Source organism: Daucus carota, chromosome 7, assembly GCF_001625215.2.
Source record: "Daucus carota subsp. sativus chromosome 7, DH1 v3.0, whole genome shotgun sequence".
In the NCBI taxonomy this organism is placed as follows: Eukaryota; Viridiplantae; Streptophyta; class Magnoliopsida; order Apiales; family Apiaceae; genus Daucus; species Daucus carota.
Window position 1 is genome coordinate 31,012,192 of NC_030387.2, and position 27,241 is coordinate 31,039,432.

Genomic DNA, 27,241 nt, shown 5'->3' on the forward strand with positions numbered 1-27,241 from the left:
TTTGACCGAGTATTCATATAAGAACAGAATAGAATCGGGTAGTTTGCATCACTGTACTGCTGGTATCGGTTTCTCATTTTCACCATTTGCTTCTGTTTTATGAAATTTCTTTGAAGTTTTTTTATGTTGATAAAATGAAATTTTAGAAATGTATGTACAAAGCCGGTATACCTGACCGAAATCAGTCAGTGGTGATGATAAAACAAGCTAAGGAATATGTGAAGAGATATCATACTAGGGGTTTATTATTAGTACATTTCACATATGCCATAACACTATGGTATTGTTAATGTTCTTTTATGGGTTTTTTTTGTTCTATCATGCCTAGACTTTTCTTTTTTCTGTATATATATTCTGCGACGGATTCACACGAAATGATTAAATTAAGTGCTGGATATATGTTACCATTATGGACATGACTTGTAAGTACATGAAATATAATGTAAATATTAACTATATATTAGATACATATACATTTATTTATATAAGCATACATATTTTTACGAAATCATATGTAAATATACATATATTTAATATAATTTATAAAAATATATTCAAAAATATGATATTATAATATATATGTAAATATATATCTAAAAATGTTAAATTTTATATGTTTATTTATTTATTTATATATTTATCTTTTTATTAACAGTGCATGAGAATACTACACGAAAATTACATGATAGTACACAAACAAAAAAAATACAAAAAATTAAAAGAGGTATGAAAGTATATCATTCTCGAGATATAACACGATAGTAAATGATACAATATGAATGTAGCTTTGTTCTCAAGTCACAAACTCTAACTTCTTACTGGTGACATTAAAAAATAAAAATGAAATTTTTAGATTTAATTTGTTATGTATAATTTTTCACGCACACGCTATATAATGGGAAAAATAATTGTGAAGATATGCTGGAGAGGCAAATTAGGGTGGAAAATCTATAAATTACTAAAGATATAATATTTATTATATTAATGTAACATAATATGGATCATATATGTTTATAATATAATTTATTAAAAGTAAAAAATAAAAGGGTGTAAAAAATATTAAAGCCCGACTCGAATAACTTGTTCCGGTTTGCATAAAATAACTAAATTGGCGGGCCGAACATTTGACATAAAGCTAAAAGGCTAACTATACAAGAATATCTCAATTTGGAGGCAGTGGTATAATCACATCAAAATAGTGAGTGATACTTTATTTGCTCCACCGTTATGGGTGTTTACGAAGAGATGAATGGTAACCTTGGATTCCTTCGAGCCCCTATGAGGGAAGGAGAGGTGGTACTAGAATCGGAACATGAAGAAACCGGAGATGGTGATTCTAGCGATCAAGTAATAGATGTCAATGAACTACAGAATAGGATGTGGAGAGATCGAAATGCTCCTGCAACTGGTTAAAGCGCAGAATGACAATGAGGTGTTTGACAGTGCTAAGCAGCGCCAGTCCCAGGAGCAAGCACGGAGAAAGCACATATCTCGGGCACATGAGGGTTCCCTAAATAACATGCATGCTGAAAATGATGAAAGTATTTAACGCTCAGGGTTTTGTGTATGGTATCTTCCCTGAGAATGGAAAGCCGTCATCGGAGCCTCTGACAATCTTCATGAATGGCGGAAGGATAAAGTTAGGTTTGACAGGAATGGACCTGCCACCATCGCAAAATATCAAGTCGACAATTCCATTCAGAGCAAAAGAGATGACAACTCAACTCCCCTCACTCAGCTTTGCTAGAGCTTCATGATAGTAATCTTGGCTCACTTTTGTCTGCTCTGACTCATGATCACTGTGATCCACCACAGAGGCGTTTCTCGTTGGAGAAGGGCATTGCCCCACCATGGTGGTCTATAGGGAATGAGGAATGACGGCCTCAATTATGCATCCCTAAAGACTAGAGAATCCCTCCATATAAGAAACCTCATGATCTGAAGAAAGCTTGGAAGGCTGGGGTTTTAACTGCAGTGATCAAGCACATGTCTCCTAACATTTTCAAGATATAGGTTTGTGCGGCAATCCAAATGCTTGCAGGATAAGATGACACCCAAAGAGAGTGCCACTTGGCTGCCAATTATTAATCAAGAGAATTCTTTATCACAAAAACTTTACCTTGATTTTGAGCCACACAAAACCTGTGATTGCTTACCATAAGTCGTATCTTATATGTGAGACTAGTGATTATGATGTCGATGAAGTGGAAGATATCGAGAAGATTGATGTTGAAGAGTGCCAGGCTCATGATGCTAACCTCTTTAACTTATAAAATGATGTACTCAAAAAGAGGTTGATAGTACCACCACCTGCTCTAGTTAAGGGAGAGCTTGTTGATGGAGTCATGGAATTTTTGCCTAAAAGAAAACAACCATCTAATGTGTTATGGCCATGGACAAGATGGAGTCATTTCATTTTTATAATATATAAATGAGTTTAATAAAATATTAAATTTGACCTCATTTAGATCAGATAAAAATTATGTCTTGTCCAATTAAAATATTAAAATAATAACAACTATTTATCAAAAATTTAGATTTATCTAATCAAAATCAAAATTAAATCCATACTTTAACTAAAAGGCCGTGTTTGTAACAAACCATGACCAGATTTTTTTTCCCACATTTCGAATTTTGTTTTTCATATAAATTTCTGTGTAAAATTATAGCTGACTTGTTGATATAGAAGACGAGAAAGCTAGTATAAAAAAGATAATTTTATATTTTATTTTAGTTGAAATTTAACTTAATATCAACATGCCATAATATTAAGCTTATTATCATAATAATGCAATATTCCACCATACTTGAATAAGTGAAGTATAACAGATGTATGGACTATAAACATATTTTTTCATTCACCAAATTTGATAAATAATATCATTTTGTTCATGTTAAAAATAAACAATATATGATTTTGATAAAATATATTTTGACTAAAATGTCTAAATTTTTTTTAGAGAAAACTCGAATCTCGTATACATGATATTTTTATACACGTGCATTTTAAATTTTGTGTTTCATATAATTTTTTTGATAAAATCATAATTGCTTTACAAAAAAGACGAGAGAACCGGTATGATATATAATTATCTTATTAAATATTTACCTTAATTTCAATATAACATAATATAACTCTATTAACTTATTTTTAGGATGAGTTATAAACATATCTTTTTGAATTTTTTAAATATATTTTTGTTCATAATACGATTAAAATTATAATTGTAATCTTAATTGAAAATTAACATAAATTTGTGTTCACCTAGATTACAAAATTCTTATTATTCCAAAAAAAAGGAATATATGATTAAATATAAATATTATATAGAAAAAAAGGATATGGGGATATAATATTCTTATTCATTTTCTATATGTGTCACACCACCCTCCTTTATATTTTGTTGGAGCAAGGCAACCTGAAGTTTTGAATCATAGTCTTGTATTTTTGTCAGGCTCAACTGGTGAGCTTTTAATTCTTCACGCCCCTTTGTTTTATTTATGTGTATATGCATATATAATGTGTTCAACAATCATCGCTTTCGTTTCTTAATGTATCCACGCATATGTTCCTCATTTGTGTGTTTTTAGGTGAAAGTAGGTCACTTTTTTCATGTTGTTTATGCGTGTATGTTTGTTTAATATTAGACTTTGTGGAAAGATGCCGTCTTTATGTGTGTGGTTTTATGTGAAACTTTCGATTTTAGAGAATATTTGTGTTGTTAGGATTCATGGAGCACATGTATTAGAGGTTCTTTTGTTTGTTTTGTTCATGATTTGGTTCTTCCCCAAATGAGTGTTTCAAAATCATTTATTGGTTTTTCAATTGATTATTGCCGATTATCAAAATGGCATTGATATGGAATAATTCATTGTACTACTTCTGTGTTAAATAATTAGCAAGTTTTTAGTTACTTTCCCTTTTTACCCTAGCAGGAATAAAAAATCAATTAACAGGAGATTTATTTATATAATGATAGGACTAAGAATGTAATGATGAGTTTGTATCTTATGCTGGCATCATCTTCCTTCATTTTTTTTTTTTGTGGAATGTGCTAAACCCTAATTTGAATCTAAATTTTCTGTTGCTGTGTGTTATATTTTATGGTTGGTTATTTTGTTGTCCTTTTGTTTTAGTACTCTATTTGGGCCTTTCATTTTTTAAAACGCCACTGCTATATTTTTATTTTATTGTACCTAAGAATTTAGGCCTATGCACATATTTAATTGATAGAATAATGTAGTTAATATTTTTTAGAAATCAATTATAATTATTATGAAAAAATGGTGATTACCAACGGAGTACCATATGAATAGAATAGTGTATGTCAATAGTTTGTAATTGTTAAAACATCAAATGCTCTTCATCAAACATGAACAAGCCACTAAGTTAGATATTTCTCTATTTCAGAACAATGGAGTCGAGAACTATAAAAAGGAAGAGATGCAACAAAATTAAGGAGAACGTAATTGAGGAAAGTCATGCATTAGTGATGAATTCTGCAAAGTTGGTTGATGAAATTCAAGCAGCAAACGAAGATTTTGTAGAGTACTTCAAAAGCATGGGTGACAGACATTCGGAACTGATTTCCCAGGCAATGGGCATCAATGAACAATACGGGAAGGTTTTAGTATTTTTTCCATAATCCATTATGTCATTACAAAATTATGATACATATTTACAATCTTGTCAATTCACAGGTCCATTCTTGGTCTACTAAAGGGGAACAAAAGGGCAAGAGTGGGAGAGACCTCGGAGGTACATGAAAACCTCCCACCTTCCTATGCTAGTGATGTTCGCAAATTCTTGGGTGACACTCACACATCACTCGAAGGTCATTGTAAGCAATACAAGAAAGCATGCGAACAGATCACGAGGGAATTCGAGACGAGTTTCGAAGCATGGAAAATAAAATTAAGTGATCTCAAAGAACAGGGAGATGAAATGCAGAATCATGAGGTCGAGTTAGGTGTGCAGTTGACTGAATTCAAGAAAAATGTCAACCCCTGAATGAGTGCTACTTGCCCATTAAGATAGTATGACTAAATATTTTAGAGACAAATCGAATCTCACAGAGATGAGATTTTTGTACACGTGCAATTTAAATTTTGTGTTTCATATAATCTTTTCGATAAAATCGTAATTGCTTGGCAGAAAAGACAGAGAACTAATATGAGATATAATTTATCTTATTTAATTTTTAACTTAATTTCTATCTTAATATCATATTTATAGCTTATTTTTTAGGACAAACTATATACATGTCGTTTTGAAATTTGTTAAATATTATAATTTTATTCATAATACGATAAAAATTATATACAATTATAATTTAAAATTGAAAATTTACATAAATTTGCATCTACCACGTACTATTGAAAAGATTACAAAAATTATTAATTATTCTAAAATAAAAAAATTGATTATAGAAAATAATTAGAATACCACAATTTAAGTAAAAGTAGTAAAATATAAAGATTATATAGGAAAAAAAAGCATTGGAATGTATTTGCCACATGGCCATCCTTTATATTTTATTGGAGCAAAGCAACCTGAACCTTTGAGTTGTAGTCTTGGTTGTTTTACAGGCTCCAACTACTCGTTTTCTTTCATTTCCAAGCTGGTGAGCTTTTAATTCTTCACGCCCTTCTGTTTATATATGCATATATCATGTGTTCAATGCTGTCATGTCTTGCTGTTTGTAATGTATCGGTGGATATAGGTTGCTCATTTTTTTGTTTTTAGCCTGAAGGTGAGTCCTTTTTCATGTTGTTTATGTGTGTGTGTTTGTTTAATATTAGACTTTGTGGAAATATGCCTTCTTTATGTGTGTAGTTTTGTGTGAAACTTTGTGTTTCAGGGAATATTTATGTTGTTAGGATTACATGGAGTACATGTATTAGAGGTTCTGTTGTTTGTTTTGTTCTTGATTTGGTTCTTTGCAAAATGGGTGTGTTTGCAAATTATTTTATTGGTTTTTCAAATGATTATTGCTGATTTTAATCAAAATGGCACTGACATGGAATAATTCATTGTACTACTTCTGTATTAAATGATTAACAAGTATGACAACCCACTCCTTAGGTAAAACATATGATCATTATTTTTCTACTTGACCTAACTGTTAGGTAAAACATATGATCATTATTTTTGTACTTGACCTAACCGGGCTTTTATAAATAAGGCGAGACATTGTTAGTGTCAGACAAGGGTTTGTCAAATATAGCCATATAGAAATGCAATGTTCTGAAACTCTTTCTGCAGTATACTGAGTGATATTGTTTGCACACTTTGGTATGGTTTTCATACTAAAACAACCGTGATAATTTATACAAAGTATGCTAAGTACTATTTTGATTATCATCCTAATGGGGTATACTTTTATGGTGTATGTGTTTGGTCTGGCCTGTTGGGGTGTTGAACATGCCTAGACCAAACTCGCACCTTATCATCAGATTTTATAAAATGTTTGTATCTGTAAAGTAACTGAAATAATTTTCTGGACAGACTTTTCTGAAATTCCCTTTTGGGCAATCCTCTCTTTATCTCTAAAAGGTCATCTGTTGGCTCAAATTTTCATCCATCTGTGTGAGTAAAGGTAGTTGATCTTGATGAGAGACATGTGCTCCGCCGGACTTTTTTATTTATAAATTTTTTTCTTTTAGCGTGTGATTAATACTGGGAACACTGTTCTACTCCAGAACAATCAAAAAAATAAAACAACTACAAAATAGTTGTTCCGCACTTTCTGAAAAGTGCATAACTGTTCTCATTTTTTGAAACCCTAATTTGAGTCTTAATTTTCGGCTGCTTGTGTTAGAGTTTTATGGTTGGTTATTTTGTTGGGCCTTTTTTTTAGTACTCTATTTCAGCCTTTCATTTTTTGAAACCACACTGCTGTTTTATTTTATTATATGTAAGAATTTAGGCCTGTGATTGAACATATTTAATTGATAGAATAATGTAATTAATATATTTTACAAATTAATTATAATTATTTTTTAAAAATGGTGATTACTAATATATAAAGTTTAGAGTATCATATAAATCGTGTATGTCAACTCTTTGTATGGTAAAACACTAACTGCTCTTTCATCTATATATTGAGAACATCAAACATGAACAAGCCACTAACTTAGATATTTATCTATATATAGTTTCAGAACAATGGGGTCGTGAGCTACAAAAAGGAAAAGATGCAACAGAATTAAGGAGAACATGGTTGAGGAAACTCATGCATTAGTGATGAATTCTGCAAAGCAAAGTTGGTAATGAAATTCAAGCAACAAACGAAGATTTCATAGAGTACGTACTTCAAAAGCATGTGACAGACATTCAGAACTGATCTCCCATGCAACGGGCATGAATGAACAATACGGGTGACTTTTAGTATTTTTTTCACAATCCATTATGTCATTACAAAATTACCATACATATTTTCAATCTTGGCAATTCATAGGGCCATTGTTGATCTACTGAAGGGGAACAAAAGGGAAAAGGGCGGGAGAGACCACAAAGCTGCATGAAACCTACCAAATTCGTATGCTACAGATGTTCGCAAATTCTTGGACGACACTTACACATCACTGGAATGTCATTCAAAGAAATACAACCAAGCATGCGAACAAATCATAAGGGAATTTGAGACCAGTTTCGAAGCATGGAAAAGAATAAGTGATATCAAGGAACATGGAGATAAAATGCCGAATCATAAGGCCGAGTTGCGAGAGCATTTTAATGAATTTGAGGAAAATGTCAACCCTTGAATGGCTGCTACTTGCCAATTAAGATAGTATGTCTAAATTTTTTTAGAGACAAATTGAATCTCGCACAGATGACAGATGAGATTTTTGTACACGTACATTTTGAATTTTGTGTTTCTACTTACCTGATTGGGCTTTTGTATATAAGGTGAGATATTGTTAGTTTCGACAAACGTTTGTGAAATTTCAAATAGAGCAGTATAGAGATGCAATGTTCTGGAACTCTTTATGCTGTACACTTAATGAAATTGTTGCACACTTTGGTATGATATATACTGTCATGTGAATGTGTTTGGTCTGACTGGTTGGGTTCGTGAACATCCCTAGACTAAACTGGCACCTAATTAAGTCACATTTATAAAAGGTTTGTTGTCGTAAAGTGACTGAATTAATATTCTGTACAGACTGTTCTAAAATTCCCTTTCCGGCTATTGCTTCTGTGAGTGAAACTCTCCACTAAACAAATGGTATATTAATGATATAATGTTGCCTAATGTGTTAGAATAAGTTGCCAGGAAGTGTCCTTTTTTTTAGTGATGAATGAGGTTTCTGGGATCATGACAGGAGGAAGGCAGAGTGACAACTTTGGTTCTTTTACCTTTACTTCATTCATGCTGCATGATCAGTGCTGTGTTCCTTTATGCTTATTTGTAAATTTTAACATGGTTCCAAGAACATTATCTCTTGTTTATTGTGAGCATGCTGCCATGTCATGTCATGCATAAAATAGAAGCACATTTTGCAAATCATAATTATTATTTTTGTTTCATATTTCAAAAATCTTTCCATTTTCTCAGTAGTAGATTTGTTATTATCCTTGCAAGAGTCTCAAATATATACTAATGGCTTGTTGAAATTCTAATATTGTTAGTTTTTTGGCTTGTTCAGTATTCACTAATAAATGAATATGGTTTTCTTATATATTTTAACTACTTGACCATTTACATTCATCATCCAGCATTTCTCTTTACGTTCTCTCTATTTTTCCCATGAAAGAAGCAAACGGTACAAAACTATGTATATCATTTTTCTCTAATGATGTCCTTGTGCTTAACAGGAAATAGTTGGTGATAGTCAGTTGTTGCATAGTCCCATGGATTCTGTTTTGCCTGCTAATGTCAGTCCTTTAGTATCTGCAATAGATGGAGGAGATAAGAATGCAGATTCTGGCAGAAAAACTCAGTTTTCGTTAGCTCGAGAACCAACATTAACCACTGGTCTTCGACAAGAGATCAAAAGTTACATAAAAAGTTCTGTAGACCTCGACAAAGATGAGACCAACTCAAAGATTGCAAAATCTGATTGCTTCAGCATAGAGGATTATGATCTACAAGAGCATGCAGAAGGCTTGTTGTTTGACCGAGTATTCATATAAGAACAGAATAGAATCGGGTAGTTTGCATCACTGTACTGCTGGTATCGGTTTCTCATTTTCACCATTTGCTTCTGTTTTATGAAATTTCTTTGAAGTTTTTTTATGTTGATAAAATGAAATTTTAGAAATGTATGTACAAAGCCGGTATACCTGACCGAAATCAGTCAGTGGTGATGATAAAACAAGCTAAGGAATATGTGAAGAGATATCATACTAGGGGTTTATTATTAGTACATTTCACATATGCCATAACACTATGGTATTGTTAATGTTCTTTTATGGGTTTTTTTTGTTCTATCATGCCTAGACTTTTCTTTTTTCTGTATATATATTCTGCGACGGATTCACACGAAATGATTAAATTAAGTGCTGGATATATGTTACCATTATGGACATGACTTGTAAGTACATGAAATATAATGTAAATATTAACTATATATTAGATACATATACATTTATTTATATAAGCATACATATTTTTACGAAATCATATGTAAATATACATATATTTAATATAATTTATAAAAATATATTCAAAAATATGATATTATAATATATATGTAAATATATATCTAAAAATGTTAAATTTTATATGTTTATTTATTTATTTATATATTTATCTTTTTATTAACAGTGCATGAGAATACTACACGAAAATTACATGATAGTACACAAACAAAAAAAATACAAAAAATTAAAAGAGGTATGAAAGTATATCATTCTCGAGATATAACACGATAGTAAATGATACAATATGAATGTAGCTTTGTTCTCAAGTCACAAACTCTAACTTCTTACTGGTGACATTAAAAAATAAAAATGAAATTTTTAGATTTAATTTGTTATGTATAATTTTTCACGCACACGCTATATAATGGGAAAAATAATTGTGAAGATATGCTGGAGAGGCAAATTAGGGTGGAAAATCTATAAATTACTAAAGATATAATATTTATTATATTAATGTAACATAATATGGATCATATATGTTTATAATATAATTTATTAAAAGTAAAAAATAAAAGGGTGTAAAAAATATTAAAGCCCGACTCGAATAACTTGTTCCGGTTTGCATAAAATAACTAAATTGGCGGGCCGAACATTTGACATAAAGCTAAAAGGCTAACTATACAAGAATATCTCAATTTGGAGGCAGTGGTATAATCACATCAAAATAGTGAGTGATACTTTATTTGCTCCACCGTTATGGGTGATTACGAAGAGATGAATGGTAACCTTGGATTCCTTCGAGCCCCTATGAGGGAAGGAGAGGTGGTACTAGAATCGGAACATGAAGAAACCGGAGATGGTGATTCTAGCGATCAAGTAATAGATGTCAATGAACTACAGAATAGGATGTGGAGAGATCGAAATGCTCCTGCAACTGGTTAAAGCGCAGAATGACAATGAGGTGTTTGACAGTGCTAAGCAGCGCCAGTCCCAGGAGCAAGCACGGAGAAAGCAAATATCTCGAGCACATGAGGGTTTCCTAAATAACATGCATGCTGAAAATGATGAAAGTATTTAACGCTCAGGGTTTTGTGTATGGTATCTTCCCTGAGAATGGAAAGCCGTCATCAGAGCCTCGGACAATCTTCGTGAATGGTGGAAGGATAAAGTTAGGTTTGACAGGAATGGACCTGCCGCCATCGCAAAATATCAAGTCGACAATTCCATTCAGAGCAAAAGAGATGACAACTAAACTCCCCTCACTCAGCTTTGCTAGAGCTTCATGATAGTACTCTTGGCTCACTTTTGTCTGCTCTGACTCATCACTGTGATCCACCACAGAGGCATTTCTCGTTGGAGAAGGGCATTGCCCCACCATGGTGGCCTATAGGGAATGAGGAATGACGGCCTCAATTATGCATCCCTAAAGACTAGAGAATCCCTCCATATAAGAAGCCTCATGATCTGAAGAAAGCTTGGAAGGCTGGGGTTTTAACTACTGTGATCAAGCACATGTCTCCTAACATTTTCAAGATTCATAGGTTTGTGCGGCAATCCAAATGCTTGCAGGATAAGATGACACCCAAAGAGAGTGCCACTTGGCTGCCAATTATTAATCAAGAGAATTCTTTATCACAAAAACTTTACCCTGATTTTGAGCCACACAAAACCTGTGATTGCTTACCATAAGTCGTATCTTATATGTGAGACTAGTGATTATGATGTCGATGAAGTGGAAGATATCGAGAAGATTGATGTTGAAGAGTGCCAGGCTCATGATGCTAACCTCTTTAACTTATAAAATGATGTAGTCGAAAAGAGGCTGATAGTGCCACCACCTGCTCTAGTTAAGGAAGAGCTTGTTGATGGAGTCATGGAATTTTTGCGGAAAAGAAAACAACCATCTAATGTGTTATGGCCATGAACAAGATGGAGTCATTACATTTTTATAATATATAAATGGGTTTAATAAAATATCAAATTTGACCTGATTTAGATCACATATAAATTATGTCTTGTCCAATTAAAATATTAAAATAATAACAACTATTTATCAAAAATTTAGATTTATCTAATCAAAATCAAAATTAAATCCATACTTCAACTAAAAGGCCGTGTTTGTAACAAACCATGACCAGATTTTTTTTCCCACATTTCGAATTTTGTTTTTCATATAAATTTCTGTGTAAAATTATAGCTGACTTGTTGATATAGAAGACGAGAAAGCTAGTATAAAAAAGATAATTTTATATTTTATTTTAGTTGAACTTTAACTTAATATCAACATGCCATAATATTAAACTTATTATCATAATAATGCAATATTCCACCATACTTGAATAAGTGAAGTTTAAGAGATGTATGGACTATAAACATATTTTTCATTCACCAAATTTGATAAATAATATCATTTTGTTCATGTTAAAAATAAACAATATATGATTTTGATAAAATATATTTTGACTAAAATGTCCAAATTTTTTTTTAGAGAAAACTCGAAACTCGTATACATGATATTTTTATACACGTGCATTTCAAATTTTGTGTTTCATATAATTTTTTTGATAAAATCATAATTGCTTTAAAAAAAGACGAGAGAACCGGTATGAGATATAATAATGTTATTTAATATTTACCTTAATTTCAGTATAACATAATATAACTCTATTAACTTATTTATAGGATGAGTTATAAACATATCTTTTTGAATTTTTTAAATATATTTTTGTTCATAATACGATAAAAATTATAATTGTAATCTTAATTGAAAATTAACATAAATTTGTGTTTACCTCGTTGACGAGATTACAAAATTCTTATTATTCCAAAAAAAGGAATATATGATTAAAGAAAATAATTAGACCATCATTTAAGAAAAAGTTCCAAAATATAAAGATTATATAGAAAAAAAAGGATATGGGGATATAATATTCTTATTCAGTTTCTATATGTGTCACACCACCCTCCTTTATATTTTGTTGGAGCAAGGCAACCTCAAGCTTTGACTCATAGTCTTGTATTTTTGTCAGGCTCAAGCGACTCTTTTCTTTCATTTCCCAGAAGCTGGTGAGCTTTTAATTCTTCAAGCCCCTTTGTTTTATTTATGTGTATATGCATATATAAGGCTTTCGTTTCTTAATGTATCCACGCATATGTTCCTCATTTGTGTGTTTTTAGATGAAAGTAGGTCACTTTTTTCATGTTGTTTATGCGTGTATGTTTGTTTAATATTAGATTTTGTGGAAAGATGCCGTCTTTATGTGTGTGGTTTTATGTGAAACTTTCGGTTTTAGAGAATATTTGTGTTGTTAGGATTCATGTAGCACATTTAGAGGTTCTTTTGTTTGTTTTGTTCATGATTTGGTTCTTCCCCACATGAGTGTTTCAAAATCATTTATTGATTTTTCAATTGATTATTGCCGATTATCAAAATGGCATTGATATGGAATAATTCATTGTACTAATTCTGTGTTAAATAATTAGCAAGTTTTTAGTTACTTTTCCTTTTTACCCTAGCAGGAATAAAAAATCAATTAACAGGAGATTTATTTATATGATGATAGGACTAAGAATGAAATGATGAGTTTGTATCTTATGCTGGCATCATCTTCTCCCTGTCGATTGGTGTTGCCTTCATTCTGTTTTTCTTTTGTGGAATGTGCTAATTTTGTTGTCCTTTTGTTTTAGTACTCTATTTGGGCCTTTCATTTTTTAAAACGCCACTGCTATATTTTTATTAGGCCTATGCACATATTTAATTGATAGAATAATGTAGTTAATATTTTTTAGAAATCAATTATAATTATTATGAAAAATGGTGATCACCAACGGAGTACCATATGAATAGTGTATGTCAATAGTTTGTAATTGTTAAAACGTCAAATGCTCTTCATCAAACATGAACAAGCCACTAACTTAGATATTTCTCTATTTCAGAACAATGGAGTCGAGAACTGTAAAAAGGAAGAGATGCAACAAAATCAAGGAGAACGTGATTGAGGAAAGTCATGCATTAGTGATGAATTCTGCAAAGTTGGTTGATGAAATTCAAGCAGCAAACGAAGATTTTGTAGAGTACTTCAAAAGCATGGGTGACAGACATTCGGAACTGATTTCCCAGGCAATGGGCATCAATGAACAATACGGGTAGGTTTTAGTATATTTTTCATAATCCATTATGTCATTACAAAATTATGATACATATTTACAATCTTGTCAATTCACAGGTCCATTCTTGATCTACTAAAGGGGAACAAAAGGGCAAGAGTGGGAGAGACCTCGGAGGTACATGAAAACCTCCCACCTTCATATGCTAGTGATGTTCGCAAATTCTTGGGCGACACTTACACATCACTCGAAGGTCATTGTAAGGAATACAAGAAAGCATGTGAACAGATCACGAGGGAATTCGAGACGAGTTTCGAAGCGTGGAAAATAAAATTAAGTGATCTCAAAGAACAGGGAGATGAAATGCAGAATCATGAGGTCGAGTTAGGTGTGCAGTTGACTGAATTCAAGAAAAATGTCAACCCCTGAATGAGTGCTACTTGCCCATTAAGATAGTATGACTAAATATTTTAGAGACAAATCGAATCTCACAGAGATGAGATTTTTGTACACGTGCAATTTGAATTTTGTGTTTCATATAATCTTTTCCATAAAATGGTAATTGCTTGGCAGAAAAGACAGAGAACTAATATGAGATATAATTTATCTTATTTAATTTTTAACTTAATTTCTATCTTAATATCATATTTATAGCTTATTTTTTAGGACAAACTATAAACATGTCGTTTTGAAATTTGTTAAATATTATAATTTTATTCATAATACGATAAAAATTATATACAATTATAATTTAAAATTGAAAATTTACATAAATTGGCATCTACCACGTAATATTGAAAAGATTATAAAAAATATTAATTATTCTAAAATAAAAAAATGATTAAAAAAAATAATTAGAATATCACAATTTAAGTAAAAGTAGTAAAATATAAAGATTATATAGGAAAAAAAAAGCATTGGAATGTATTTGCCACATGGCCATCCTTTATATTTTATTGGAGCAAAGCAACCTGAACCTTTGAGTTGTAGTCTTGGTTGTTTTACAGGCTCCAACGACCTGTTTTCTTTCATTTCCAAGCTGGTGAGCTTTTAATTCTTCACGCCCTTCTGTTTATTTATATGTATATGCATATATCATGTGTTCAATGCTGTCATGTCTTGCTGTTTGTAATGTATCCGTGGATATAGGTTGCTCATGTTTTGTTTTTAGCCTGAAGGTGGGTCCTTTTTCATGTTGTTTTATGTGTGTGTGTTTGTTTAATATTAGACTTTGTGGAAATATGCCTTCTTAATTATGTGTGTAGTTTTGTGTTAAACTTTGTGTTTCAGGGAATATATATGTTGTTAGGATTACATGGAGTACATGTATTAGAGGTTCTGTTGTTTGTTTTGTTCTTGGTTTGGTTCTTTGCAAAATGGGTGTGTTTGCAAATTATTTTATTGGTTTTTCAAATGATTATTGTTGATTTTAATCAAAATGGCACTGATATGGAATAATTCATTGTACTACTTCTGTATTAAATGATTAGCAAGTATGACAACCCACTCCTTAGGTCAAACATATGATCATTATTTTTCTACTTGACCTAACTGTTAGGTAAAACATATGATCATTATTTTTCTACTTGACCTAACCGGGCTTTTATAAATAAGGCGAGAGATTGTTAGTGTCGACAAGGGTTTGTCAAATATAGCCGTATAGAAATGCAATGTTCTGAAACTCTTTTTGCAGTATACTGAGTGATATTGGTTGCACACTTTGGTATGGTTTTCATACTAAAACAACGGTGAAAATTTATACAAAGTATGCTAATTACTATTTTGATTATCATCCCAATGGGGTATACTTTTATGGTGTATGTGTTTGGTCTGGCGTGTTGGGGTGTTGAACATGCCTAGACCAAACTGGCACCTTATCATAAATCAGATTTTATAAAATGTTTGTATCTGTAAAGTAACTGAGATAATTTTCTGGACAGACTTTTCTGAAATTCTCTTTTGGGCAATCCTCTCTTTATCTCTAAAAGGTCATCTGTTGGCTCAAATTTTCATCCATCTGTGTGAGTAAAGGTAGTTGATCTTGATGAGAGACATGTGTTCCGCCGGACTTTTTTATTTCTAAATTTTTTCTTTTAGTGTGTGATTAATACTGGGAACACTGTTCTACTGCAAAACAATCAAAAAAAATAAAACAACTGCAAAATAGTTGTTCCGCACTTTCTCAAAAGTGCATAACTGTTCTCATTTTTTGAAACCCTAATTTGAGTCAATTTTCGGCTGCTTGTGTTAGAGTTTTATGGTTGGTTATTTTGTTGGGCATTTATTTATTACTCTATTTCAGCCTTTCATTTTTTGAAACCACACTGCTGTTTTATTTTATTATATGTAAGAATTTATTTTATTATATGTAAGAATTTAGGCCTGTGATTGAACATATTTAATTGATAGAATAATGTAATTAATATATTTTACAAATTAATTATAATTATTTTTTAAACATGGTGATTACTAATATATACAGTTTAGAGTATCATATAAATCGTGTATGTCAACTCTTTGTATGGTAAAACACTAACTGCTCTTTCATCTATATATTGAGAACATCAAACATGAACAAGCCACTAACTTAGATATTTATCTATATATAGTTTCAGAACAATGAGGTCGCGATCTACAAAACGGAAAAGATGCAACAGAATTAAGGAGAACATGGTTGAGGAAACTCATGCATTAGTGATGAATTCTGCAAAGTTGGTAATGAAATTCAAGCAACAAACGAAGATTTCATAGAGTACGTACTTCAAAAGCATGTGACAGACATTCGGAACTGATCTCCCATGCAACGGGCATGAATGAACAATACGAGTGACTTTTAGTATTTTTTTCACAATCCATTATGTCATTACAAAATTACGATACATATTTTCAATTTTGGCAATTGATAGGGCCATTGTTGATCTACTGAAGGGGAACAAAAGGGCAAAGGGCGGGAGAGACCACAAAGCTGCATGAAAACCTACCAACTTCGTATGCTACAGATGTTCGCAAATTCTTGGACGACACTTACACATCACTGGAATGTCATTCAAAGAAATACAACCAAGCATGCGAACAGATCATAAGAGAATTTGAGACCAGTTTCGAAGCATGGAAAAAAATAAGTGATATCAAGGAACATGGAGATAAAATGCAGAATCAGAAGGCCGAGTTGCGTGAGCAGTTTAATGAATTTAAAGAAAATGTCAACCCCTGAATGGCTGCTACTTGCCAATTAAGATAGTATGTCTAAATTTTTTTAGAGACAAATTGAATCTCGCACAGATGACAGATGAGATTTTTGTACACGTACATTTTGAATTTTGTGTTTCTACTTACCTAATTGGGCTTTTGTATATAAGGTGAGATATTGTTAGTGTCGACAAACGTTTGTGAAATTTCAAATAGAGCGGTATAGAGATGCAATGTTCTGAAACTCTTTATGCTGTACACTGAATGAAATTGTTGCACACTTTGGTATGGTATATACTGTCATGTGAATGTGTCTGGTCTGACTGGTTGGGTTCCTGAACATCCCTAGACTAAACTGGCACCTAATTAAGTCACATTTATAAAAGGTTTGTTGTCGTAAAGTGACTGAAATAATTTTCTGTACAGACTGTTCTAAAATTCCCTTTCCGGCTATTGCTTCTGTGAGTGAAACTCTCCACTAAACAAATGGTATATTAATGATATAATGTTGCCTAATGTGTTAGAATAAGTTGCCAGGAAGTGTCCTTTTTTTTTAGTGATGAATGAGGTTTCTGGGATCATGACAGGAGGAAGGCAGAGTGACATCTTTGGTTCTTTTACCTTTACTTCATTCATGCTGCATGATCAGTGCTGTGTTCCTTTATGCTTATTTGTAAATTTTAACATGGTTCCAAGAACATTATCTCTTGTTTATTGTGAGCATGCAGCCATGTCATGTAATGCATAAAATAGAAGCACATTTTGCAAATCATAATTATTATTTTTGTTTCATATGTCAAAAATCTTTCCATTTTCTCAGTAGTAGATTTGTTATTTTCCTTGCAAGAGTCTCAAATATATACTAATGGCTTGTTGAAATTCTAATATTGTTATTTTTTTGCTTGTTCAGTATTCACTAATAAATGAATATGGTTTTTTTATATATTTTAACTACTTGACCATTTACATTCATCATCCAGCATTTCTATTTACGTTCTCTCTATTTTTCCCATGAAAGAAGCAAACGGTACAAAACTATGTATATCATTTTTCTCTAATGATGTCCTTGTACTTAACAGGAAATAGTTGGTGATAGTCAGTTGTTGCATAGTCCCATGGATTCTGTTTTGCCTGCTAATGTCAGTCCTTTAGTATCTGCAATAGATGGAGGAGATAAGAATGCAGATTCTGGCAGAAAAACTCAGTTTTCGTTAGCTCGAGAACCAACATTAACCACTGGTCTTCGACAAGAGATCAAAAGTTACATAAAAAGTTCTGTAGACCTCGACAAAGATGAGACCAACTCAAAGATTGCAAAATCTGATTGCTTCAGCATAGAGGATTATGATCTACAAGAGCATGCAGAAGGCTTGTTGTTTGACCGAGTATCATATAAGAACAGAATAGAATCGGGTAGTTTGCATCTCTGTACTGCTGGTATCGGTTTCTCATTTTCACCATTTGCTTCTGCTTTATGAAATTTCTTTGAAGTTTTTTTATGTTGATAAAATGAAATTTTAGAAATGTATGTACAAAGCCGGTATACCTGACCGAAATCAGTCAGTAGTAGTGATGATAAAACAAGCTAAGGAATATGTGAAGAGATATCATACGAGGGGTTTATTATTAGTACATTTGACATATGCCATAACAGTATGGTATTGTTAATGTTATTTTATGGGTTTTTTTTGTTCTATCTTGCCTAGACTTTTCTTTTTTCTGTATATATATTCTGCTACGGATTCTTAGGGGCTCGGTCTTGTGTTCAAGTAGAGTCATCAACTTGGTACACCACATGAAAGTGACATAAAATACATGGACACGGGTTTACTTTTTGAGTACACGAACACACGGAATGATTAAATTAAGTGCTGGATATATGTTACCGTTATGGACATGACTTGTAAGTACATGAAATAAAATGTAAATATTAACTATATATTAGATACATATACCTTTATTTATATAAGCATACATATTTTTACGAAATCATATGTAAATATACATATATTTAATATAATTTATAAAAATATATTCAAAAATAAGATATTATAATATATATGTAAATATATATCTAAAAATATTAAATTTTATATGTTTATTTATTTATTTATTTATTTATCTTTTTATTAACAGTGCACGAGAATACTACACAAAAATTACATGATAGTACACAAACAAAAAAAATACAAATAATTAAAACAGGTATGAATGTATATCATTCTCGAGATATAACACGATAGTAAATGACACAATATGAATGTATCTTTGTTCTCGAGTCACAAACTCTAACTTCGTACCGGTGACATTAAAAAATAAAAATGAAATTTTTAGATTTAATTTGTATAGATGATATGTATAATTTTTCACGCACACGCTATATAATGGGAAAAATAATTGTGAAGATATGCTGGAGAGGCAAATTAGGGTTAAAAATCTATAAATTACTAAAGATATAATATTTATTATATTAATGTAACATAATATGGATTATATATGTTTATAATCTAATTTATTAAAAGTAAAAAATATAAGGGTGTAAAAAATATTAAAGCCCTACTCGAATAACTTGTTCCGATTTGCATAAAATAACTAAATTGGGGGGCGGAACATTTGACATAAAGCTAAAAGGCTAACTATACAAGAATATCTCAATTTGGAGGCAGTGGTATAATCACATTAAAATACCTAGTGATACTTTATTTGCTCCACCGGTATGGGTGATTATGAAGAGATGAATGGTAACCTTGGATTCCTTCGAGCCCCTATGAGGGAAGGAGCGGTGGTACTAGAATCGGAACATGAAGAAACCGGAGATGGTGATTCTAGCGATCAAGTAATAGATGTCAATGAACTACAGAATAGGATGTGGAGAGATCGAAATGCTCCTGCAACTGGTTAAAGCGCAGAATGACAATGAGGTGTTTGATAGTGCTAAACAGCGCCTGTCCCAGGAGCTAGCACGGAGAAAGCACATATCTCGGGCACATGAGGGTTCCCTAAATAACATGCATGCTGAAAATGATGAAAGTATTTAACGCTCAGGGTTTTGTGTATGGTATCTTCCCTGAGAATGGAAAGCCGTCATCGGAGCCTCTGACAATCTTCATGAATGGCGGAAGGATAAAGTTAGGTTTGACAGGAATGGACCTGCCACCATCGCAAAATATCAAGTCGACAATTCCATTCAGAGCAAAAGAGATGACAACTCAACTCCCCTCACTCAGCTTTGCTAGAGCTTCATGATAGTAATCTTGGCTCACTTTTGTCTGCTCTGACTCATGATCACTGTGATCCACCACAGAGGCGTTTCTCGTTGGAGAAGGGCATTGCCCCACCATGGTGGTCTATAGGGAATGAGGAATGACGGCCTCAATTATGCATCCCTAAAGACTAGAGAATCCCTCCATATAAGAAACCTCATGATCTGAAGAAAGCTTGGAAGGCTGGGGTTTTAACTGCAGTGATCAAGCACATGTCTCCTAACATTTTCAAGATATAGGTTTGTGCGGCAATCCAAATGCTTGCAGGATAAGATGACACCCAAAGAGAGTGCCACTTGGCTGCCAATTATTAATCAAGAGAATTCTTTATCACAAAAACTTTACCTTGATTTTGAGCCACACAAAACCTGTGATTGCTTACCATAAGTCGTATCTTATATGTGAGACTAGTGATTATGATGTCGATGAAGTGGAAGATATCGAGAAGATTGATGTTGAAGAGTGCCAGGCTCATGATGCTAACCTCTTTAACTTATAAAATGATGTACTCAAAAAGAGGTTGATAGTACCACCACCTGCTCTAGTTAAGGGAGAGCTTGTTGATGGAGTCATGGAATTTTTGCCTAAAAGAAAACAACCATCTAATGTGTTATGGCCATGGACAAGATGGAGTCATTTCATTTTTATAATATATAAATGAGTTTAATAAAATATTAAATTTGACCTCATTTAGATCAGATAAAAATTATGTCTTGTCCAATTAAAATATTAAAATAATAACAACTATTTATCAAAAATTTAGATTTATCTAATCAAAATCAAAATTAAATCCATACTTTAACTAAAAGGCCGTGTTTGTAACAAACCATGACCAGATTTTTTTTCCCACATTTCGAATTTTGTTTTTCATATAAATTTCTGTGTAAAATTATAGCTGACTTGTTGATATAGAAGACGAGAAAGCTAGTATAAAAAAGATAATTTTATATTTTATTTTAGTTGAAATTTAACTTAATATCAACATGCCATAATATTAAGCTTATTATCATAATAATGCAATATTCCACCATACTTGAATAAGTGAAGTATAACAGATGTATGGACTATAAACATATTTTTTCATTCACCAAATTTGATAAATAATATCATTTTGTTCATGTTAAAAATAAACAATATATGATTTTGATAAAATATATTTTGACTAAAATGTCTAAATTTTTTTTAGAGAAAACTCGAATCTCGTATACATGATATTTTTATACACGTGCATTTTAAATTTTGTGTTTCATATAATTTTTTTGATAAAATCATAATTGCTTTACAAAAAAGACGAGAGAACCGGTATGATATATAATTATCTTATTAAATATTTACCTTAATTTCAATATAACATAATATAACTCTATTAACTTATTTTTAGGATGAGTTATAAACATATCTTTTTGAATTTTTTAAATATATTTTTGTTCATAATACGATAAAAATTATAATTGTAATCTTAATTGAAAATTAACATAAATTTGTGTTCACCTAGATTACAAAATTCTTATTATTCCAAAAAAAAGGAATATATGATTAAATATAAATATTATATAGAAAAAAAGGATATGGGGATATAATATTCTTATTCATTTTCTATATGTGTCACACCACCCTCCTTTATATTTTGTTGGAGCAAGGCAACCTGAAGTTTTGAATCATAGTCTTGTATTTTTGTCAGGCTCAACTGGTGAGCTTTTAATTCTTCACGCCCCTTTGTTTTATTTATGTGTATATGCATATATAATGTGTTCAACAATCATCGCTTTCGTTTCTTAATGTATCCACGCATATGTTCCTCATTTGTGTGTTTTTAGGTGAAAGTAGGTCACTTTTTTCATGTTGTTTATGCGTGTATGTTTGTTTAATATTAGACTTTGTGGAAAGATGCCGTCTTTATGTGTGTGGTTTTATGTGAAACTTTCGATTTTAGAGAATATTTGTGTTGTTAGGATTCATGGAGCACATGTATTAGAGGTTCTTTTGTTTGTTTTGTTCATGATTTGGTTCTTCCCCAAATGAGTGTTTCAAAATCATTTATTGGTTTTTCAATTGATTATTGCCGATTATCAAAATGGCATTGATATGGAATAATTCATTGTACTACTTCTGTGTTAAATAATTAGCAAGTTTTTAGTTACTTTCCCTTTTTACCCTAGCAGGAATAAAAAATCAATTAACAGGAGATTTATTTATATAATGATAGGACTAAGAATGTAATGATGAGTTTGTATCTTATGCTGGCATCATCTTCCTTCATTTTTTTTTTTGTGGAATGTGCTAAACCCTAATTTGAATCTAAATTTTCTGTTGCTGTGTGTTATATTTTATGGTTGGTTATTTTGTTGTCCTTTTGTTTTAGTACTCTATTTGGGCCTTTCATTTTTTAAAACGCCACTGCTATATTTTTATTTTATTGTACCTAAGAATTTAGGCCTATGCACATATTTAATTGATAGAATAATGTAGTTAATATTTTTTAGAAATCAATTATAATTATTATGAAAAAATGGTGATTACCAACGGAGTACCATATGAATATAATAGTGTATGTCAATAGTTTGTAATTGTTAAAACATCAAATGCTCTTCATCAAACATGAACAAGCCACTAAGTTAGATATTTCTCTATTTCAGAACAATGGAGTCGAGAACTATAAAAAGGAAGAGATGCAACAAAATTAAGGAGAACGTAATTGAGGAAAGTCATGCAGTAGTGATGAATTCTGCAAAGTTGGTTGATGAAATTCAAGCAGCAAACGAAGATTTTGTAGAGTACTTCAAAAGCATGGGTGACAGACATTCGGAACTGATTTCCCAGGCAATGGGCATCAATGAACAATACGGGAAGGTTTTAGTATTTTTTCCATAATCCATTATGTCATTACAAAATTATGATACATATTTACAATCTTGTCAATTCACAGGTCCATTCTTGGTCTACTAAAGGGGAACAAAAGGGCAAGAGTGGGAGAGACCTCGGAGGTACATGAAAACCTCCCACCTTCCTATGCTAGTGATGTTCGCAAATTCTTGGGTGACACTCACACATCACTCGAAGGTCATTGTAAGCAATACAAGAAAGCATGCGAACAGATCACGAGGGAATTCGAGACGAGTTTCGAAGCATGGAAAATAAAATTAAGTGATCTCAAAGAACAGGGAGATGAAATGCAGAATCATGAGGTCGAGTTAGGTGTGCAGTTGACTGAATTCAAGAAAAATGTCAACCCCTGAATGAGTGCTACTTGCCCATTAAGATAGTATGACTAAATATTTTAGAGACAAATCGAATCTCACAGAGATGAGATTTTTGTACACGTGCAATTTAAATTTTGTGTTTCATATAATCTTTTCGATAAAATCGTAATTGCTTGGCAGAAAAGACAGAGAACTAATATGAGATATAATTTATCTTATTTAATTTTTAACTTAATTTCTATCTTAATATCATATTTATAGCTTATTTTTTAGGACAAACTATATACATGTCGTTTTGAAATTTGTTAAATATTATAATTTTATTCATAATACGATAAAAATTATATACAATTATAATTTAAAATTGAAAATTTACATAAATTTGCATCTACCACGTACTATTGAAAAGATTACAAAAATTATTAATTATTCTAAAATAAAAAAATTGATTATAGAAAATAATTAGAATACCACAATTTAAGTAAAAGTAGTAAAATATAAAGATTATATAGGAAAAAAAAGCATTGGAATGTATTTGCCACATGGCCATCCTTTATATTTTATTGGAGCAAAGCAACCTGAACCTTTGAGTTGTAGTCTTGGTTGTTTTACAGGCTCCAACTACTCGTTTTCTTTCATTTCCAAGCTGGTGAGCTTTTAATTCTTCACGCCCTTCTGTTTATATATGCATATATCATGTGTTCAATGTTGTCATGTCTTGCTGTTTGTAATGTATCGGTGGATATAGGTTGCTCATTTTTTTGTTTTTAGCCTGAAGGTGAGTCCTTTTTCATGTTGTTTATGTGTGTGTGTTTGTTTAATATTAGACTTTGTGGAAATATGCCTTCTTTATGTGTGTAGTTTTGTGTGAAACTTTGTGTTTCAGGGAATATTTATGTTGTTAGGATTACATGGAGTACATGTATTAGAGGTTCTGTTGTTTGTTTTGTTCTTGATTTGGTTCTTTGCAAAATGGGTGTGTTTGCAAATTATTTTATTGGTTTTTCAAATGATTATTGCTGATTTTAATCAAAATGGCACTGACATGGAATAATTCATTGTACTACTTCTGTATTAAATGATTAACAAGTATGACAACCCACTCCTTAGGTAAAACATATGATCATTATTTTTCTACTTGACCTAACTGTTAGGTAAAACATATGATCATTATTTTTGTACTTGACCTAACCGGGCTTTTATAAATAAGGCGAGACATTGTTAGTGTCAGACAAGGGTTTGTCAAATATAGCCATATAGAAATGCAATGTTCTGAAACTCTTTCTGCAGTATACTGAGTGATATTGTTTGCACACTTTGGTATGGTTTTCATACTAAAACAACCGTGATAATTTATACAAAGTATGCTAAGTACTATTTTGATTATCATCCTAATGGGGTATACTTTTATGGTGTATGTGTTTGGTCTGGCCTGTTGGGGTGTTGAACATGCCTAGACCAAACTCGCACCTTATCATCAGATTTTATAAAATGTTTGTATCTGTAAAGTAACTGAAATAATTTTCTGGACAGACTTTTCTGAAATTCCCTTTTGGGCAATCCTCTCTTTATCTCTAAAAGGTCATCTGTTGGCTCAAATTTTCATCCATCTGTGTGAGTAAAGGTAGTTGATCTTGATGAGAGACATGTGCTCCGCCGGACTTTTTTATTTATAAATTTTTTTCTTTTAGCGTGTGATTAATACTGGGAACACTGTTCTACTCCAGAACAATCAAAAAAATAAAACAACTACAAAATAGTTGTTCCGCACTTTCTGAAAAGTGCATAACTGTTCTCATTTTTTGAAACCCTAATTTGAGTCTTAATTTTCGGCTGCTTGTGTTAGAGTTTTATGGTTGGTTATTTTGTTGGGCCTTTTTTTTAGTACTCTATTTCAGCCTTTCATTTTTTGAAACCACACTGCTGTTTTATTTTATTATATGTAAGAATTTAGGCCTGTGATTGAACATATTTAATTGATAGAATAATGTAATTAATATATTTTACAAATTAATTATAATTATTTTTTAAAAATGGTGATTACTAATATATAAAGTTTAGAGTATCATATAAATCGTGTATGTCAACTCTTTGTATGGTAAAACACTAACTGCTCTTTCATCTATATATTGAGAACATCAAACATGAACAAGCCACTAACTTAGATATTTATCTATATATAGTTTCAGAACAATGGGGTCGTGAGCTACAAAAAGGAAAAGATGCAACAGAATTAAGGAGAACATGGTTGAGGAAACTCATGCATTAGTGATGAATTCTGCAAAGCAAAGTTGGTAATGAAATTCAAGCAACAAACGAAGATTTCATAGAGTACGTACTTCAAAAGCATGTGACAGACATTCAGAACTGATCTCCCATGCAACGGGCATGAATGAACAATACGGGTGACTTTTAGTATTTTTTTCACAATCCATTATGTCATTACAAAATTACCATACATATTTTCAATCTTGGCAATTCATAGGGCCATTGTTGATCTACTGAAGGGGAACAAAAGGGAAAAGGGCGGGAGAGACCACAAAGCTGCATGAAAACCTACCAAATTCGTATGCTACAGATGTTCGCAAATTCTTGGACGACACTTACACATCACTGGAATGTCATTCAAAGAAATACAACCAAGCATGCGAACAAATCATAAGGGAATTTGAGACCAGTTTCGAAGCATGGAAAAGAATAAGTGATATCAAGGAACATGGAGATAAAATGCCGAATCATAAGGCCGAGTTGCGAGAGCATTTTAATGAATTTGAGGAAAATGTCAACCCCTGAATGGCTGCTACTTGCCAATTAAGATAGTATGTCTAAATTTTTTTAGAGACAAATTGAATCTCGCACAGATGACAGATGAGATTTTTGTACACGTACATTTTGAATTTTGTGTTTCTACTTACCTGATTGGGCTTTTGTATATAAGGTGAGATATTGTTAGTGTCGACAAACGTTTGTGAAATTTCAAATAGAGCAGTATAGAGATGCAATGTTCTGGAACTCTTTATGCTGTACACTTAATGAAATTGTTGCACACTTTGGTATGATATATACTGTCATGTGAATGTGTTTGGTCTGACTGGTTGGGTTCGTGAACATCCCTAGACTAAACTGTCACCTAATTAAGTCACATTTATAAAAGGTTTGTTGTCGTAAAGTGACTGAATTAATATTCTGTACAGACTGTTCTAAAATTCCCTTTCCGGCTATTGCTTCTGTGAGTGAAACTCTCCACTAAACAAATGGTATATTAATGATATAATGTTGCCTAATGTGTTAGAATAAGTTGCCAGGAAGTGTCCTTTTTTTTAGTGATGAATGAGGTTTCTGGGATCATGACAGGAGGAAGGCAGAGTGACAACTTTGGTTCTTTTACCTTTACTTCATTCATGCTGCATGATCAGTGCTGTGTTCCTTTATGCTTATTTGTAAATTTTAACATGGTTCCAAGAACATTATCTCTTGTTTATTGTGAGCATGCTGCCATGTCATGTCATGCATAAAATAGAAGCACATTTTGCAAATCATAATTATTATTTTTGTTTCATATTTCAAAAATCTTTCCATTTTCTCAGTAGTAGATTTGTTATTATCCTTGCAAGAGTCTCAAATATATACTAATGGCTTGTTGAAATTCTAATATTGTTAGTTTTTTTGCTTGTTCAGTATTCACTAATAAATGAATATGGTTTTTTTATATATTTTAACTCCTTGACCATTTACATTCATCATCCAGCATTTCTCTTTACGTTCTCTCTATTTTTCCCATGAAAGAAGCAAACGGTACAAAACTATGTATATCATTTTTCTCTAATGATGTCCTTGTGCTTAACAGGAAATAGTTGGTGATAGTCAGTTGTTGCATAGTCCCATGGATTCTG

The 27,241-nt window shown here is 31.8% G+C and overlaps 3 pseudogenes; all 3 read left to right on the plus strand.

Moving 5' to 3' along the window:
• Window positions 1-1,227: 1,227 nt before the first annotated feature.
• On the plus strand, window positions 1,228-2,273 carry LOC108203900 (ETHYLENE INSENSITIVE 3-like 1 protein; annotated as a pseudogene).
• An 8,072-nt stretch (window positions 2,274-10,345) lies between these two features.
• LOC108194910 (ETHYLENE INSENSITIVE 3-like 1 protein) lies at window positions 10,346-11,513 on the plus strand (annotated as a pseudogene).
• An 8,088-nt stretch (window positions 11,514-19,601) lies between these two features.
• Window positions 19,602-20,809, plus strand: LOC108194911 (protein ETHYLENE INSENSITIVE 3-like; annotated as a pseudogene).
• The last annotated feature ends 6,432 nt before the right edge of the window (window positions 20,810-27,241 follow it).